The sequence below is a fragment of the Chiloscyllium plagiosum genome, unplaced genomic scaffold, assembly GCF_037043375.1.
Source record: "Chiloscyllium plagiosum isolate Xiang-an unplaced genomic scaffold, Cpla_swu_hap1 HiC_scaffold_23, whole genome shotgun sequence".
NCBI lineage: Eukaryota > Metazoa > Chordata > Chondrichthyes > Orectolobiformes > Hemiscylliidae > Chiloscyllium > Chiloscyllium plagiosum.
The window spans coordinates 60322086-60339127 of NW_028270161.1; positions in this window are offsets into that span (position 1 = coordinate 60322086).

The following is a 17042-nucleotide window of genomic DNA, read 5'->3' on the forward strand; positions in this document are numbered from 1 at the left end:
ATACTTGGTGCTGCAGAGATATTCCTGGTGCTGATGAGTTCTTTTCTTCCTAGTTCCCTACCTTACAGCAAAGAAAACACCTTCAAGGGGGCATAGCTTTAAATTAAGGGGGGGTATGTATAGGACAGATATTAGGGGTAGGTTCTTTACTCAGCAAGTCGTGAGTTCATGGAATGCCCTGCCAGTAGCAGTGGTGGACTCTCCCTCATTATGGGCATTTAAGTGGGCATTGGATAGGCATATGGAGGATAGTGGGCTAGTGTAGGTTAGGTGGGCTTGGATCGGCGCAACATCGAGGGCCGAAGGGCCTGTACTGCGCTGTATTCTTCTATGTTCTATGTTCTATGTAAAAGTAGCTGCTTTGGGACTTCCAGAAAAGGTGTTATATAAATGCAAGCTTTTATTTTCCCTTCCATTTGATAGATAAAGAGAATGGGAAAAAAATGAGAGCATTTGCTTTGTATGTTTACCTGTGCCTTAGAATGTAAGTCCATTTCAAATAGCTCTGAAGAATGAAGTTTTCATTTGTGCAAAGTAAACGTGACAATAGATTCAAACTGACAATTCATTTACAATGCATGCATACCGTGTGAGTTTACAAGTTACTTGTTCTCAGGTTTATTTAAACCTTCCCTTGACACTTGTGCAGTTGGTAACATTCAGTATTCTGTCCTCTCAGGCGGAGGGGGAGTGGGGGAAGGGAGGGCAGACGTTCACAGCTTCTCTGATGGGGTACAGTGCATTATATAACAGGAAGTGCTACCACATTAACAACCATTTGACTGGTCTTATTTTCAGAGCTATTCCTTTATTCAGCTTGGTGAGGTGTCTTAAAGAGAAAGATTAAGCTTCTTTCTGATGGTTCTCCTTAAACTGTATTGACGTCAGCCATCACTGTTGTCTCAAAGTGGTATTTAATTGATTTGTTTCATTATTGTTGCATATACCTGGGTACCTGTACTGCATGCAAAGCAGATCATACCATACAAAGTGCATTAGAGCGAAGAATACAATTTAATGGCTGTCGAGAACATGCACAAAGAGTGAGATCAACATAAATTTAGAATTTGAGAAGTTCAGAAGTTTAATAACAGCAGGGAAGAAGCTGTTCTTGAATCTTTTGATATGTGTGTTTAAGCTTTTGTATCTTCTGCCTGATGGAATAGGTTGGAAGAGATTATAACTGGGATGGGATTGAATATGGCTGGGCCAGCCTTATTGTCCACCCTTATTGTTGTGAGTCTGGAGTCACATGTAGGCCAGACCAGGAAAGGATGGCAGTTTCCTTCCCCAAAGGATATTAGTGAACCAGATGGGATTTTACAACAATTAGCTATAATTACATGGTTGCCATTCATCTAGTTTTTAATTCCAGATTTTAGTGAATTGAAAATTAACTGTCTTCTGTCACAAGATTCCAGCCCAGATCCCCAGATTTTTACTGAATTCAAATTCCATCATCTGCCATGGTGGGATTTGAACCCAGAACATAGGGTTTCTGGGTTAATGGTCTTGTGTTAATACCAGTAGGCCGTCATCTCCCCTGCAGGGGACCAGGAATCAGCTGCTTCTGGGTGGCAGAGCCCTCAGGGCTGCATGTCAATCTGGAGATTGCGAGCTGGCTCCTCTGGTATTTACACAGCAAGATCCCAGACATTCATTGTGGATGGAATCCCGCAGTGATGTTCTCACAGGCCTCTCTGAAATAGCAATCCATTGACCTGTCGTCATCATCCACTGCCTCATTAACCTTTGGCTGCTCTTCTTCCTCATCTGAAGAGACAGCCGGCTCCTCCCATTCCCCATCTGCCAATGCCTCCCCACTCTGTCTTGAGGCTGTGCAGGAAGTGACAGTCCATGAGAACTGGACAGTCTCTCTGGCGGGTGCTGCCATGTTGTGGCATGGCATCTTCCATCACCCAGAAGGCACCCTCACAATTGTTGGCTTGTGGGGTGGGGCAAACAGTTGTGGCACCAGGGAGTGGGTGAGGATGTACGAATTACGAGAGCTCCCTGACTATGGAGGTCTGAATTCTCTTTGAGTTGCTGTGCCCCTAGAGGGCCCTCAGTGCCAAATGTAAGGACAACATGCCCCTTGACCCTGTGGAAAGACAGCTATGACCGAGAATCCTACAGCTGTCAGGGTCTGTGGTTAATGTCCCCAAACCATTGAGTGCACTCATGACTCCCTGCTGTGTTTGGGAGTGCCCCTTGCAGAGCCCTGGGAAGATCTGCAGAAATAGGCAGTCAATGCCACAGTGACACTTAAAGCCAGTGATATTGATTTTCCCCCAGCCCCAATCCCGGAGTGTCTTCCTGAAGAAGCTGACAATGCAGAGGGACAAAAGCCTATGCCACCCTCAGTTGGCATGGCCTCTCTGACATTTGCAGCTATAATTGTTGTATGAATTAGATTATATTATATACCTCTTTCCATGGTATATTTGATTCTGTGCCAATGCTCAATGTCAAACTAGTCCTGGATTGGGCACATCCTGAGTTGGCATATATTCACTGGAACTTCTTGTTGGTGTAGTGTCGTGATCTGTTCCTGGTTTAGTACCACACTCTGCCAGCTCCTCTCCTGATGTGCTAGAGCCAGCACTGGGCACACTCAACACATCTTGTCTGCCAGAGGTGAATAACGAATGAGAAAAGGGAAGCAGGGGGATGGGAACCTGAGATGTAGTTGCAGTGCACAGGAGGAGGAGAGTAGGGAGGACAGGGACAGGATTTCACGGTCACAAGAATGTGCTGACAGACAGCAAGCTGGTTTGAAGTGTGTTTACTTCAATGCCAGAAGTATCCGAAATAAGGTAGGTGAGCTTGCAGCACTGATAGGTACCTGGCGCTTTGATGTTGTGGCCATTTCAGAGACATGGATAGAGCAGGGTGAGGAATGGATGTTGCAGGTTCCAGGGTTTAGATCTTTCATTAAGAACAGGCAAAGTGGTAAAAGAAGGGGAGGTGTGGCCTTGTTAGTCAAGGATAATATAACGGTGGCTGAAAGAACTTTTGACGAGGACACGTCTACTGAGGTAATGTGGGCTGAGGTTAGAAACAGGAGAGGAGAGGTCACACTGCTTGGAGTTTTTTATAGGCCTCCACAGAGTTCCAGGGAGGTGAAAGAGAGGATTGTCAAAATTACTGTGGATAGGAGTGAAAGGAACAGGGTGGTCATTATGGGGGACTTTAACTTCCCCAACATTGACTGGAAATGTGATAATTCTAGTACGTCGGATGGATCAGTTTTTGTCCAATGTGTACATGAGGGTTTCCTGACACAGTATGTCGAAGGGCCGACAAGAGGGGAGGCCACACCGGATCTGGTGCTTGGTAATGAAGCAGACCAGGAGTTTGATTTAGTTGTAGGTGAGCACTTTGGAGAGAGTGACCATAATTCAGTTACGTTTAGTTTAGCAATGGAAAGGGATAGGTACATGCTGCAGGTCAAGAGTTATCGATGGGGCAAGGGCAATTATAATGCGATTAGGCAAGAATTGGGATGCATAGAATGGGGTAGCAAAATGCAGGGGATGCAGACAATGGAAATGCGGAGCTGGTTTAAGGAACAGATATTGCCTGTCCTCGATAGGTATGTCCCTGTCAGGCAGGGAGGAAACGATAAGGTAAGGGAACCGTGGTTTACAACAGAAATTGCATCTCTTGTTAAGTGGAAGAAGGAGGCTTATGTGACGATGAGACAAGATGGTTCAGATGAGGCGATGGAGAGTTACAGATCAGCTAGGAAGGATTTAAAGAGAGAGTTAAGAAGAGCAAAGAGAGGACACGAGCAGTATTTAGCAAATAGAATAAAGGAGAACCCTAAAGCTTTCTATAGGTATGTGAGGAATAAAAGAATGACGAGGTTAGGAATAGGGCCAGTCAAAGACAGAAGTGGGAAGTTGAGTGTGGACCCTGTGGGGATCGGAGAGGTGCTAAATAAACATTTCTCATTGGTTTTTACTCAGGAAAAGGAGAATATTGTAGAGGAGAAGAATGAGATACGAAATATTAGACTAGAAAAGATTGAGGTTAGTTACGAAGGGATGTTATCAATTCCAGAAGGAGTAAAAGTAGACAAGGACCCTGGGGCAGAAGGGATTTATCCAAGGATTCTCTGGGATGCTAGGGAGGAGATAGCAGAGCCTTTGGCTTTGATATTTGAGTCATCATTGTCTACAGGTTTAGTACCAGAGGACTGGAGATTGCAAATGTTGTGCTCTTTTTCAAGAAGGGCAGTAGAGATGACCCAGGTAATTATAGACCAGTGAGCCTTACTTCTGTTGTAGGAAAGGTTTTGGAAAGGATCATAAGAGATAAGATTTATAATCATCTAGCAAGCAACAATTTGATTTCAGATAGTCAACATGGTTTCATCAAGGGCAGGTCGTGTCTCACAAACCTCACTGAGTATTTTGAGAAGGTGACCAAGCATGTAGATGAGGGTTGGGCAGTTGACGTGCTATACATGGACTTCAGTAAAGCCTTTGATAAGGTTCCACATGGTAGGCTGTTGGAGAAAATGCAGAGGCATGAGATTGAGGATGATTTAGCAGTTTGGATTAGAAACTGACTTTTTGAAAGAAGGCAGCGAGTGGTGGTTGATGGAAAATATTCAGCCTGGATTCTGGTTACTAGTGGAGTGCCACAAGGACCTGGTTTGGGACCACTGCTGTTTGTCATTTTTATAAATGACTTGGACGCAGGCATAGGTGGATGGATTAGTAAATTTGCAGATGACACTAAAGTTGGTGGAGTAATGGACAGTTTGGAAGAATGTTACAGGTTGCAGGGGGACTTGGATAAACTGAAGAAGAGCTTATGCCCGAAACGTCGATTTTCCTGCTCCTTGGATGCTGCCTGACCTGCTGCGCTTTTCCAGCAACACATTTTTCAGCTCGACTTGGATAAACTGCAGAATTGGGCTGAGAGGTGGGAAATGGAGTTCAATGCAGCTAAATGTGAAGTGATTCACTTTGGAAGAATAACAGGAAGGCAGAGTACTGGGTCAGTGGAAAGATTCTTGGTAGTGTGGATGTGCAGAGAGATCTTGGAGTCCATGTGCATAGATCCCTGAAAGTTGCCACCCAGGTTGATAGTGCTGTTAAGAAGGCATATGGTGTGTTAGGTTTCATTCGTAGAGAGATTGAGTTCCGGAGCTGCAATATCATGCTGCAAATATACAAAACGCTAGTGCGGCTGCACTTGGAATATTGCATATAGTTCTTGGCGCCATATTTCGGGAAGGATATGGAAGCGTTGGAAAAGGTGTAGAGGAGATTTATCATGGTGTTGCCTGGTCTGGAGGGAAGGTTTTATGAGGAAAGGCTGAGAGACTTGGGTCTGTTCTCATTGGAAAGAGGAAGGCTCAGGGGGGATTTGATAGAGACATACAAGAGGATTAGATAGGGTAGACAGTGAAAGTCTTTTTCCTAGGATGATGGTATCAGCTTGTATGAGGGGGCATAACTACAAATTGAAGGGTGATAGACTTAAGACAGATGTCAGAGGCAGGTTCTTTACTCAGAGAGTGGTAAGGGCGTGGAATGCCCTGCCTGCTAATGTAGTCAACTCAGCCACATTAGGGGGATTTAAACAATCCTTAGGTAAGCAAATGGATGATTTTGGGATAGTGTAGGGGGATGAGCTGAGAATAGTTCACAGGTCATTGCAACATTGAGAGCTGAAGGGCCTGTTCCGTGCTGTATTGTTCTATGTTCTATGATCCAGTCAGTACAGTCTTTGACGAGCCTGCCCATGTCCTGAACACTTTGACCAATAGGAAATCCTGAGCTATGGATGAGCCACACACTGATCTCCATCCATCCGACCGTCGGACAGTTCCACCATTGAGCTAGATCTTGACAGCTCTTCACGTTGTCACAGTCATGTCTGTGGTACCTCACACTTTAACCTTGGAACTGGAAGCCATCACTCTGCATCTCAGGCATCTTTCACCTTCTGTCTATCACACTTGACCCTCACCTTGCATCTGTGAAGCTCAAGTTAACTCCCATTAACTTTGTTCTGGATTAGTGGTGCTGGAAGAGCACAGCAGTTCAGGCAGCATCCGAGGACAGGCAAAATCCGAGGACAGGCAAAATCGACGTTTCGGGCAAAAGCCCTTCATCAGGAATAAAGGCAGAGAGCCTGAAGCGTGGAGAGATAAGCTAGAGGAGGGTGGGGGTGGGGAGAGAGTAGCATAGAGTACAATAGGTCAATGGGGGAGGAGATGAAGGTGATAGGTCAGGGAGGAGAGGGTGGAGTGGATAGGTGGAAAAGGAGCTGGGCAGGTAGGACAAGTCCGGACAAGTCAAGGAGACAGTGTTGAGCTGGAGGTTAGAAACTAGGATGAGGTGGGGGAAGGGGAAATGAGGAAACTGTTGAAGTCCACATTGATGCCCTGGGGTTGAAGTGTTCCGAGGCGGAAGATGAGGCGTTCTTCTTCCATGTGTCTGGTGGTGAGGGAGCGGCGGTGGAGGAGGCCCAGCACCTCCATATCCTCGGCAGAGTGGGAGGGGGAGTTGAAATGTTGTGCCATGGGGCGGTTTGGTTGATTGGTGCGGGTGTCTCGGAAATGTTCCCTGAAGCTAGGAGGTGCCCAGTCTCCCCAATGTAGAGGAGACCACATCGGGAGCAACGGATACAATAAATGATATTAGTGGATGTGCAGGTAAAACTTTGATGGATGTGGAAGGCTCCTTTAGGGCCTTGGATAGAGGTGAGGGAGGAGGTGTGGGCACAGGTTTTACAGTTCCTGCGGTGGCAGGGGAAAGTGCCAGGATGGGAGGGTGGGTTGTAGGGGGACGTGGACCTGACCAGGTAGTCACGGAGGGAGCGGTCTTTGCGGAAGGGGGAGAGGGGTGGGGAGGGAAATATATCCCCAGTGGTGGGGTCTGTTTGGAGGTGGTGGAAATGTCGGCAGATGATTTGGTTTATGCGAAGGTTGGTAGGGTGGAAGGTGAGCACCAGGGGCGTTCTGTCCTTGTTGCGGTTGGAGGGGTTGGGTCTGAGGGCGGAGGTGCGGGATGTGGACGAGATGCGTTGGAGGGCATCTTTAACTACGTGGGAAGGGAAATTGCGGTCTCTAAAGAAGGAGGCCATCTGGTGTGTTCTATGGTGGAACTGGTCCTCCTGGGAGCAGATACGGCGGAGGCGGAGGAATTGGGAATATGGGATGGCATTTTTGCAAGAGATAGGGTGGGAAGAGGTGTAATCCAGGTAGCTGTGGGAGTCGGTGGGTTTGTAGAAAATGTCAGTGTCTGGTTAAAGATGCCCTCCAACGCATCTCGTCCACATCCCGCACCTCCGCCCTCAGACCCAACCCCTCCAACCGCATCAAGGACAGAACGCCCCTGGTGCTCACCTTCCACCCTACCAACCTTCGCATAAACCAAATCATCCGCCGACATTTCCGCCACCTCCAAATTACCTGGTCAGGTCCACGCCCCCCTACGACCCACCCTCCCATCCTGGCACTTTCCCCTGCCACCGCAGGAACTGTAAAACCTGTGCCCACACCTCCTCCCTCACCTCCATCCAAGGCCCTAAAGGAGCCTTCCACAACCATCAAAGTTTTACCTGCACATCCACTAATATCATTTATTGTATCCGTTGCTCCCGATGCGGTCTCCTCTACATCGGGGAGACTGGGCGCCTCCTAGCAGAGCGCTTCAGGGAACATCTCCGAGACACCCGCACCAATCAACCAAACCGCCCCATGGCACAACATTTCAACTTCCCCTCTCACTCTGCCGAGGATATGGAGGTGCTAGGCCTCCTCCACCGCCGCTCCCTCACCACCAGACGCATGGAAGAAGAACGCCTCATCTTCCACCTCGGAACACTTCAACCCCAGGGCATCAATGTGGACTTCAACAGCTTCCTCATTTCCCCTTCCCCCACCTCATCCTAGTTTCTAACCTCCAGCTCAACACTGTCTCCTTGACTTGTCCGGACTTGTCCGACCTGCCTAGCTCCTTTTCCACCTATCCACTCCACCCTCTCCTCCCTGACCTATCACCTTCATCTCCTCCCCCACTGACCTATTGTACTCTATGCTACTCTCTCCCCACCCCCACCCTCCTCTAGCTTATCTCTCCACGCTTCAGGCTCTCTGCCTTTATTCCTGATGAAGGGCTTTTGCCCGAAACGTCGATTTTGCCTGTCCTCAGATGCTGCCTGAACTGCTGTGCTCTTCCAGCACCACTAATCCAGAATCTGGTTTCCAGCATCTGCAGTCATTGTTTTTACCTTTTTATCCCATTAACTTTGGCCAACTAACAATCACCCTTGTGCATTGAGTGTATCAGCATCGGTGCACAGCTAGCTCCAAATGTCCTCTTAGATCTGGCGGTATTGTGTTTCAATGAGGATGCATGTCATGCTGATGATTTTGGAAAGTATGATTGACTTTGATCTTCTCCCAACAAAACTACTAACAAACCAACCAATTTCCCTCTACATACTAACCATTCCCTACTAAAACAAAATCCTAATGGTATGCTGTTTTAGTAAATAAAAGTCCCACTCATATAAAAAGGCAATAGAATTTAGTCTCTCAAAATTACAGCTAGGATATGTCTTTCGGACTGCTCTTCTCCCTCTCCACTGATTTTCCACTAGGAACACCTTTCTCCATTGAATTCTGGTGTCTGAATTGCCTCTCTCTGTTGAATTCTTGTATCAGTAATATTAGTAAGAGTGCCATAGTACCTTTAAGATGGTGCCTTATCAGAGAGCTTAAAGATTTCTGTGAGAGCCAGATATTTACTCTTCAGATGGCAGTTTGCTGTCACACTGATTTTCAAAAATCTTCTTCTTATATACCCTTGATGACCTGACAATTTTCTTATAATAAGATTAGTCCAAGGATGTCAAAACCACCAAATTTAAAGTTAATTAGGTTTTGGTATCTAGGGCCTTGTTTAAATTAATTGGCTAATATTCAATCTGGTTGCTTTAATATCAAAACCAGCCTAGGTTGCTAACCACACAGCCAATTGATAGATATGTTTCAATTTCAGAACTCTGTGTATCTACAGCTGCTTGCAGGCATTTTTATTTGTTTACATAGAACATAGAAGAATACAGTGCAGTACAGGCCCTTTGGCCCTCGATGTTGCGCCGATCCAAGCCCACCTAACCTACACTAGCCCACTATCCTCCATATGCCTATCCAATGCCCGTTTAAATGCCCATAAAGAGGGAGAGTCCACTACTGCTACTGGCAGGGCATTCCATGAACTCACGACTTGCTGTCCTATACCTACCACCCCTTAATTTAAAGCTATACCCCCACGTAATAGCTGACTCCATACGTGGAAAAAGGTTCTCATGGTCAACCCTATCTAAACCCCTAATCATCTTGTACACCTCTATCAAGTCACCCCTAAACCTTCTTTTCTCCAATGAAAACAGCCCCAAGTGCCTCAACCTTTCCTCATACGATCTTCCTACTATACCAGGCAACATCCTGGTAAACCTCCTCTGCACCTGTTCCAGTGCCTCCACATCCTTCCTATAGTATGGCGACCAAAACTGCACACAATACTCCAGATGCGGCCGCACCAGTGTTTAAATCGCCAAGCTTTGAAAAGCACATTACCTCTTAAAGGGACCATGCACTCTTCCCCACCCCCCAACCAGCATTTTTCATAGACAAATTCTAACTCCCTACCTTCCAATTCACAAGTACTGTGCACAACTTCACCACACAATTTAATAACCAACTTTCATCCTGCTTTTGGGAAGCAGCAGTTTTGCTTCCTCCTCAGTTAAAGTGACTCTAGACATCTAGTTTCCCACATGTGGAAACCTCATAAGATACCTCCTGACATTTTCAGTCTTCATCACTTCATTTACAAGTTCAGTTCTATATTTGTATATATACTCCTGTTCTGAAGAACGGTCATATTAGAATTGAAATGTCTATTTCTGTCTCCACAGATGCTGCAAGACCTACTGAGTTTCTCCAGCACTTTCAGTTTTTATTTGAGATTTCTAGCATCTGCAGTATTATATAAAAAATTATTATGGATCTCACAGCTTTTCATAGCTCAAAATTAGCTAATTTGACATTAAAACAGGTAACTATCCAATTCTTACGCATTGCCGAAACCTCCTGTAACTGTGACACTCACTTCCCATTATGTATTTCTAGTTAGCTATTTTTCTCATACATTCATTTGGTCCATTACTTCTCCAAGCCATTTAAGAACGATATGCAACAGTAAACTTTCAGAGAAATGTCATTTTTCAGAGAGAGCATTAGTCAGAAGCAGTGAGTCCCTCTTGCTGAAGACTGCCACAAGCTGAAAACGTTTTTTTCTGTATCTAGTCTACTAGCTCTTTTATAAATCCTGGAAATCGCAATCAAATCACCCCTTAGGGAAAGTAAGTCCAGCTTCAATATTTCTTCAGTGTACTTTAACTCGGTGAATATTCTAAGGAATCAGAGTGCTGGGTGATGTTCTCTTTAAACTGCAAGGCCAATGTCATGCCAACACCTTGCCAACCCATTCACTTTGGGTCATTCCAGGCAAGGAGCAGAGAAGCTGGAGAAACTAGAGGGAGCATAGGCACCAGCTATATGTATCCATCAACATCCATCATTTCAGCTTTTTCTCAATTTCACAAAAATATACCCACACCAATCTGTTCTGGTCCAAAATGAATCTCAGACATTCTTGCAAGGAAGTTCATCTGTCACAGTTCTGCCCACACACACCTCAATAACTTACAACTAGTGGAGTGCCTCAGGGATCAGTGCTGCGGCCCCAATTATTTACAACATATTAATGACTTGGATGAGGAAAGTGAATGTACTACCACCGGATTTGTAGGCAACGCAAACATTGCTGGGAAGGCAAGTGGTGAGGATGACGCAAATTATCTGTGGGGGAATAAAGACATAGGGTGTAGGTTTGCTCGGTTTGATATCCAGGTTTGATATCCAGACGTTTCATTACCTGGCTGGGTAACATCATCAGTGGCGACCACCAAGTGAAGCGAAGCTGTTGTCTCCTGCTTTCTATTTATATCGTTCTCGTGGATGGGGTTCCTGGGGTTTGTGGTGATGTCATCTCCTGTTCGTTTTCTGAGGGGTTGATAGATGGTATCTAGATCTATGTGTTTGTTTATGGCGTTGTGATTTGAATGCCAGGCCTCTAGGAATTCTCTGGCATGTCTTTGCTTAGCCTGTCCCAGGATAGATGTGTTGTCCCTGTCGAAATGGTGGTTTTTTTCATCCGTGTGGTGGCAATGAGGGAGAGAGGGTAGTGTCTTTTTTTTTAAGACAGGTTTAGTGAGAGGGGAAAAGCTTGGCAGAATTTAATGTGGGAAAACGTGAGGTTACGCAATTTCAGAGATAGAATATAGAAGCTGAATATTAATTCCTCACAGAATCCCTACAGTGTGAAAACAGGCCATTCAGCCCATCAAGTCCACACCAACCATCCAAAGAGCATCCCACTCAGAAACACCCTGCATTTCATATAGTTAATCCACCTACCAACCTACACAACTTTGGACTGTGGGAGGAAACCCACACAGACACAAGGAGAATGTGCAAACTCCACACAGACAGTCACCCAAAGGTGGAATTGAATCTGAGTCTCTGGCGCTGTGAGGCAGCAGTGCTAACTACTGAGCCACTGTGCCATCCCAAGTAATTGAAGAAAAACTGCAGAAAGTGATAGAGCAGAGGAATTGGGAGTCCTTGTGTGTGAATCCTAAAGATCGAGCATCCAAATTCAATACCATATATGCCTTTATTTCAAAGAAATGGAGGTCAAAGTAGGGATGTTTAGCTTAAACTATACACAGCACCAGATAGACCAGAGGTGGAAAGTTTGGGTCCCCTTGTCTAAGACACTTTAAGACATCTGTCACTATTGAAACATACATGATTCTTGGAGGACTTGACAGGGTAAACTTGGAGAGGTTATTTCTCCTTGAGGGAGAAACCAGGACCAGTGGGTATAATCTGAGTAAAGGGATACACATTTTAAATAGAGATAAGGAGCAATTTCTTCTCTCAGATGGTAGTGAATCTGTGGAATTATTTACTGTCAAGGGTTGGATCATTAAGTTTATTCAAGACTGAAATAGACAGCTTTTTAAATCATTAAGGGAATCAAGAGTTATGGGGGAAAAGGCAGGACAGGAGACTTGAGGATTAGAGTCATAGAGATGTACAGCACAGAAACAGTCCAACCCATCCATGCCGAACAGATATCCCAACCCAATCTAAATGATCAGATCAGCCATGGTCTCATTGAATGGCGACCCAGACTCGATGGGCTGAATGGTCTACTTCTGCTCCTGTGTCTTATTGTCTCTTTGTAACTGTGTTATTTACTATGCCAACAAATCTTGTGTGATCAGTAAACTTGAATGTGTGAGTCTCCATGTGTTTTTTAAGTAAAGACCAAACACTGAGCACTGCTGTTGTTCCAGCGCACATTCATGTCCAGTTACAGTGTTGTAATTTGAGCACAGTGGCTTGTTAGTTTATGGGTATGACTGTTGTTGTTGAATGATTGAGATGCAAGAGATCAAATCATGGAGGAATCATGAGCTTTAACCAATAGGTTTTGAACACGTGCAAGAGGCTTCTCAAACACCTTCTGGAAGTCTCCATCTATAAACATTTTGCTGTCAATTTTGTTACCGACTTCCTTAAAAGATTGTAATCTAATTCATTAATCATTACCTGCACTTTATAATCTCACATTGACTCAAATCAGCTAATATTTTCCAAGTATGGATTCATTCTCCCTACAGCAGATGCTAGGCCGACACAATTTACAATTTTTTAGTCTCTCTTCTCTTTTCTTATGGAATGGGATTTTGTTTACAGTTTTCTAATCTAAGGGAGGAAATTCTGAATCAGGAGATCTTTGGAAAATTATGATGAAGACGTCTGCAATTTAATCACCTATTTCCTTCAAAGCCCTCGGGTGAAAACAGCTGGGTTGTGAGCCTCTGAGAATCTTTCAGTGCCTTTTTTTTCTAATGCTTTATCTTCAGTTTGAGTTTCTCTGGACTGACAGACACAGTATACTCTTGCTCTTCTGAGAATATTGACACAAAGTAAATATCAAAAAGCCTGCCATTTCCTTAATTTCATTTGAGATATAACCTGCGTCTGTTTTAAATGGCCCATCTTACCTTTCAGGTGCCCTTTCTTTTCCAACATAAATGCAAAGCTCTTCTGGGTTAATTTTGATATCCCTCACAGGATTTGTATTTTTTTGCCCTTTCTGCAACATCACAATCTTTATCTTCTACTGCTGTTCTTTATATCTCTCCTAGGCCCCTGGAGCTACACTATTCTTGAATATTGACATGCATTTTCTTTTAGTTTTATGTGTTATCTCTGACATCTTTTTCTGTTTCATTTGGTTGTTAGAGCACTTTCCCTGAGGGCCAATGCAGATTCTGTATGAAACTGTTTTCTTCTTTTTATTACCTCCCACTTCCATCTGCAGTAATTGTTTTGACCAGTATGTTGTCAGTATCTGTCTCAGCCTGTTAGACTAAAATCTAAAATCTCGTTAACTCTTGTGTCTCTCCTTCACGGATCAAAGTTTGAACTTGATTATATTATGAAGTAAATGTTCCTTTGCTGCTAGATTACTAGTTTAGTCTGGCTCATTGCCTACTACCACATCTAGTATGACTAGCCTATGTGTTGTTATGTACCTAAGAGGGCAGAGGGACAAACCAGTTCTAGTCATGTGGTGACAACAACTTGCATTTCTGTGGTGTCTTTAGCATAGTAAAATATCAAAGAACATTTGATTAGATTCCCTATAGTGTGGAAGCAGGCCCTTCGGCCCAACAAGTCCACACCAACCCTCCGAAGAGCAACCCACCCAGACCCATTCCCCTACATTCACCCCTGACTAATGCACCTAACACTACGGACAATTTAGCATGGTCAATTCACCTAACCTGCACATAGAGTTATAGAGATGCCGACCAGATATCCCAACCCAATCTAGTCCCACCTGCCAGCACCCGGCCCATATCCCTCCAAACCCTTCCTATTCATATACCCATCCAAATGCCTCTTGCAATTGTACCAGCCTCCACCACTTCCTCTGGCAGCTCATTCTATACACGTACCACCCTCTGCGTGAAAATGTTGCCCCTTAGGTCTCTTTTATATCTTTCCCCTCTCACCCTAAACCTATGCCCTCTAGTTCTGGACTCCCCGATCCCAGGGTAAAGACTTTGCCTCACATCTTTGGATTGTGGGAGGAAACTGGAGCTCATAGGAACAAGGTCAAACAACATTTGACACAAAGGCACACAAGGAGACATGAAGACAGATGACCAAAACTTGATCAAAAAAATGCCTTAAAAGAGACAAGAGAAACAAAGAGGCAGAGACATTTGTGGGGATGGGGGGAGTTCTACAGCTCAGGACTAAAGTACCGGAAGGTTCAGCCAACAATGATGGAGAGATTAAAATCAGTGCCACACAAAAGCTGTGACCTCTGGGGAAGCACTGATCTCCCAGAGAGTTTCAGGGCAGGAGATAAAGATTATGACGATGCTGCTCCTTTAACAAGGTTATGTTGTCCTTGGTTTCTTCCATGAGGGGTTCCAGTAAGTCTGGAAATATCTACTACAGAAGGCTTTTAAATCTTTCTTTTAGAACACCTGTACAATGAAAAGGGAGTGGCCAGTTCTCCCAGTTCAGGGTTTGGGTTGGTTTGCTTTTAGCAGACTGTCTATTTTGAGGCTGCTGGTCAGAGAAACAGCTCCATGCTGACCCTTTCTTTCTCTGATATCTCTCCTATAAGAAGCTGTATTTGATTTTACCTTTTTTTTTTGCCAAGGTGGTGTTTATGGGGATGTTGCAAGTATTTGGAACAACATTATTAAGTTGCCGATAGAGTTGATTGGATTTTCCGCTAGGTTAAGTTATTCTAAATTTGGTTCTCTTTTGTTTTTGTTTCATTCATAAGTGTGTAAATAAATTCTGTTTTGTTTAAAAATATGAGTGGTTTGACCAACTGCATCACTCCCTGGAATATTCACTTTACACCTGCTTAGAACAACTAGCAACGTTAAGGGCTGGGCAACCTTCTTGAAATGTTTTGAGGGGGTCTGGCCTGGTCCATAACAGGATGATGAGGCCTTAGAGGAATTAGAAAACAGGGAGGAGAATTTTAAAATCAAAAAACTTGTCATAACCAGCAGGAGTGTTCACCATATGCTCAGTGAACTGTCAATTGTGATAGCTTTTGCAGGCCCCTAATAATTTGTAATGATTCCCATTTAAGAAAATCAGCAGGCAAGCTTTTATTCAAACTGGTTAAAAATCAGTTTATCATAAGTTATTGCAGAAGGCTCCTTTGAGGTAAAGAGATAAAGTTTTATGAACAAGAAATCGCAGATAAAGCAGGATAGACAAGACAGCAGAGTACTCACAATCTGAATAGTATACCAATGGGGGCTGTTATTTGAATCATTTGTTGCAGAATTGAAGAGTTTAACGTTTGAAGTCATATCCAGCTGCAGTGATGGCATCTCCGTCATGTAGTCTTCTTGCTCAGGTAAACCAGCAGAACAACAGATTTCGGGAGAGCCAGAGGTTCCTTGTTATTCAATAGTTCTGAAGATTCAGCATTTCCACAATCTCTGGTTTTCCTTTGACAGAAAAGTGATTGCTTTCTGTCTACCTTTTGCTCTTTGTTATGTCATAGTCAAACCATCCTCTGAGTCTCGTTCTCAAATCATTCCCATGGAAATCTATAAACTGGCTGTTCCTAGACAGGTTTCTTTATACAGTTCAAAATTCAAAATGGTAGTGTGCTGATTTTGGGTTCCACAAAGCAAAAAAATCAATTATGTTGAGCCTCCTGGCTGCTGTTTCTCTCTAAAACCTGAATTCTCGCACCTCCATTGTCTGATTGCAACCTCCTGGTTTCTCAATAGTCTTTACTTTTCCAGGCATGGCCCTTTACAAGCTATTTACAGCTGGCATCTACACAGTGAGGTGACTTGTAGCAGCTCTGTTGTTTTAGCATCTTATGTCTGGTTAGCATCAGATTTTCTTTTACAAAGTCTTACAATTGTCATAAGCCCTCAGTGCGTGATTGCAATGTCCACCTGGAATCAGTGTAAGTCAATGAAAACAGTGCTGAGTGGAGCTGAATGTCGGTCAGGATATGGGCAGAAGAGTCTTGGATGTGTTCAAGTTTATGGAGGGTTGACCAGGACAAGGGTTCAATTAGTCAGGTCCACAGCACAGCGTGGCTCTCCATCAGTACTGCACGAATACGGTCAGCAAGGAATGTGTGAGGCTTGAACTCACAAACGTCTGACCCAGAAACAAAACAGAAGCACAGAAAGAGGCCAAGATGCTGCAAAACCTTCCTTGCACCATTTTGTTAAAATTCAGAAGCAATCATTGTTTGTTTTGTCTTTGGAGACGCTTCAAACCTGAAAATGATACTTGCAAATAGATTTTCATCTCTTCTCAACGTCCTCCCTGCTACTATGAAATGAAAAGATTTCAGGTAAAGCTTTACAGAGACCAAGATTAATCCAGACAGTGAATTTCAATCTGAAAGAGCAAACAATTTGGATAAAACAAACTGTACTTAGTGATGACAGAGGGTTGTAATTTCACACCAGAAACAGTCTAATGGATGCAGTGACAGCAGTAATGGACAGGGAGCCTGAAGCCTTATGAAAAAATATTCCAGTTTAAATCTGCTCCTGATCCCTGTCACTGCACCGCCGACTCCAGAAACCCCTACCCCCTGTTCTATCAAACTCCAAAACCACTTGCTCCCATACAAACATGACTGGATAATTCCAGAAACCCAGTCAAATATTCAGGTCACCAGGCACCAGGTGGAATTTAAATTTAATTAACGAATCTGACTTTCAAAGCGAGGCTAACAGTGACTACAAAACCATGGTCGATTATCGTAAAAGAAACCCATCTAGTTTACTAATTTCCCTTATGGAAGGAAATCTGCCATCCTTACCTGCTCTGGCCTACATATGACTCC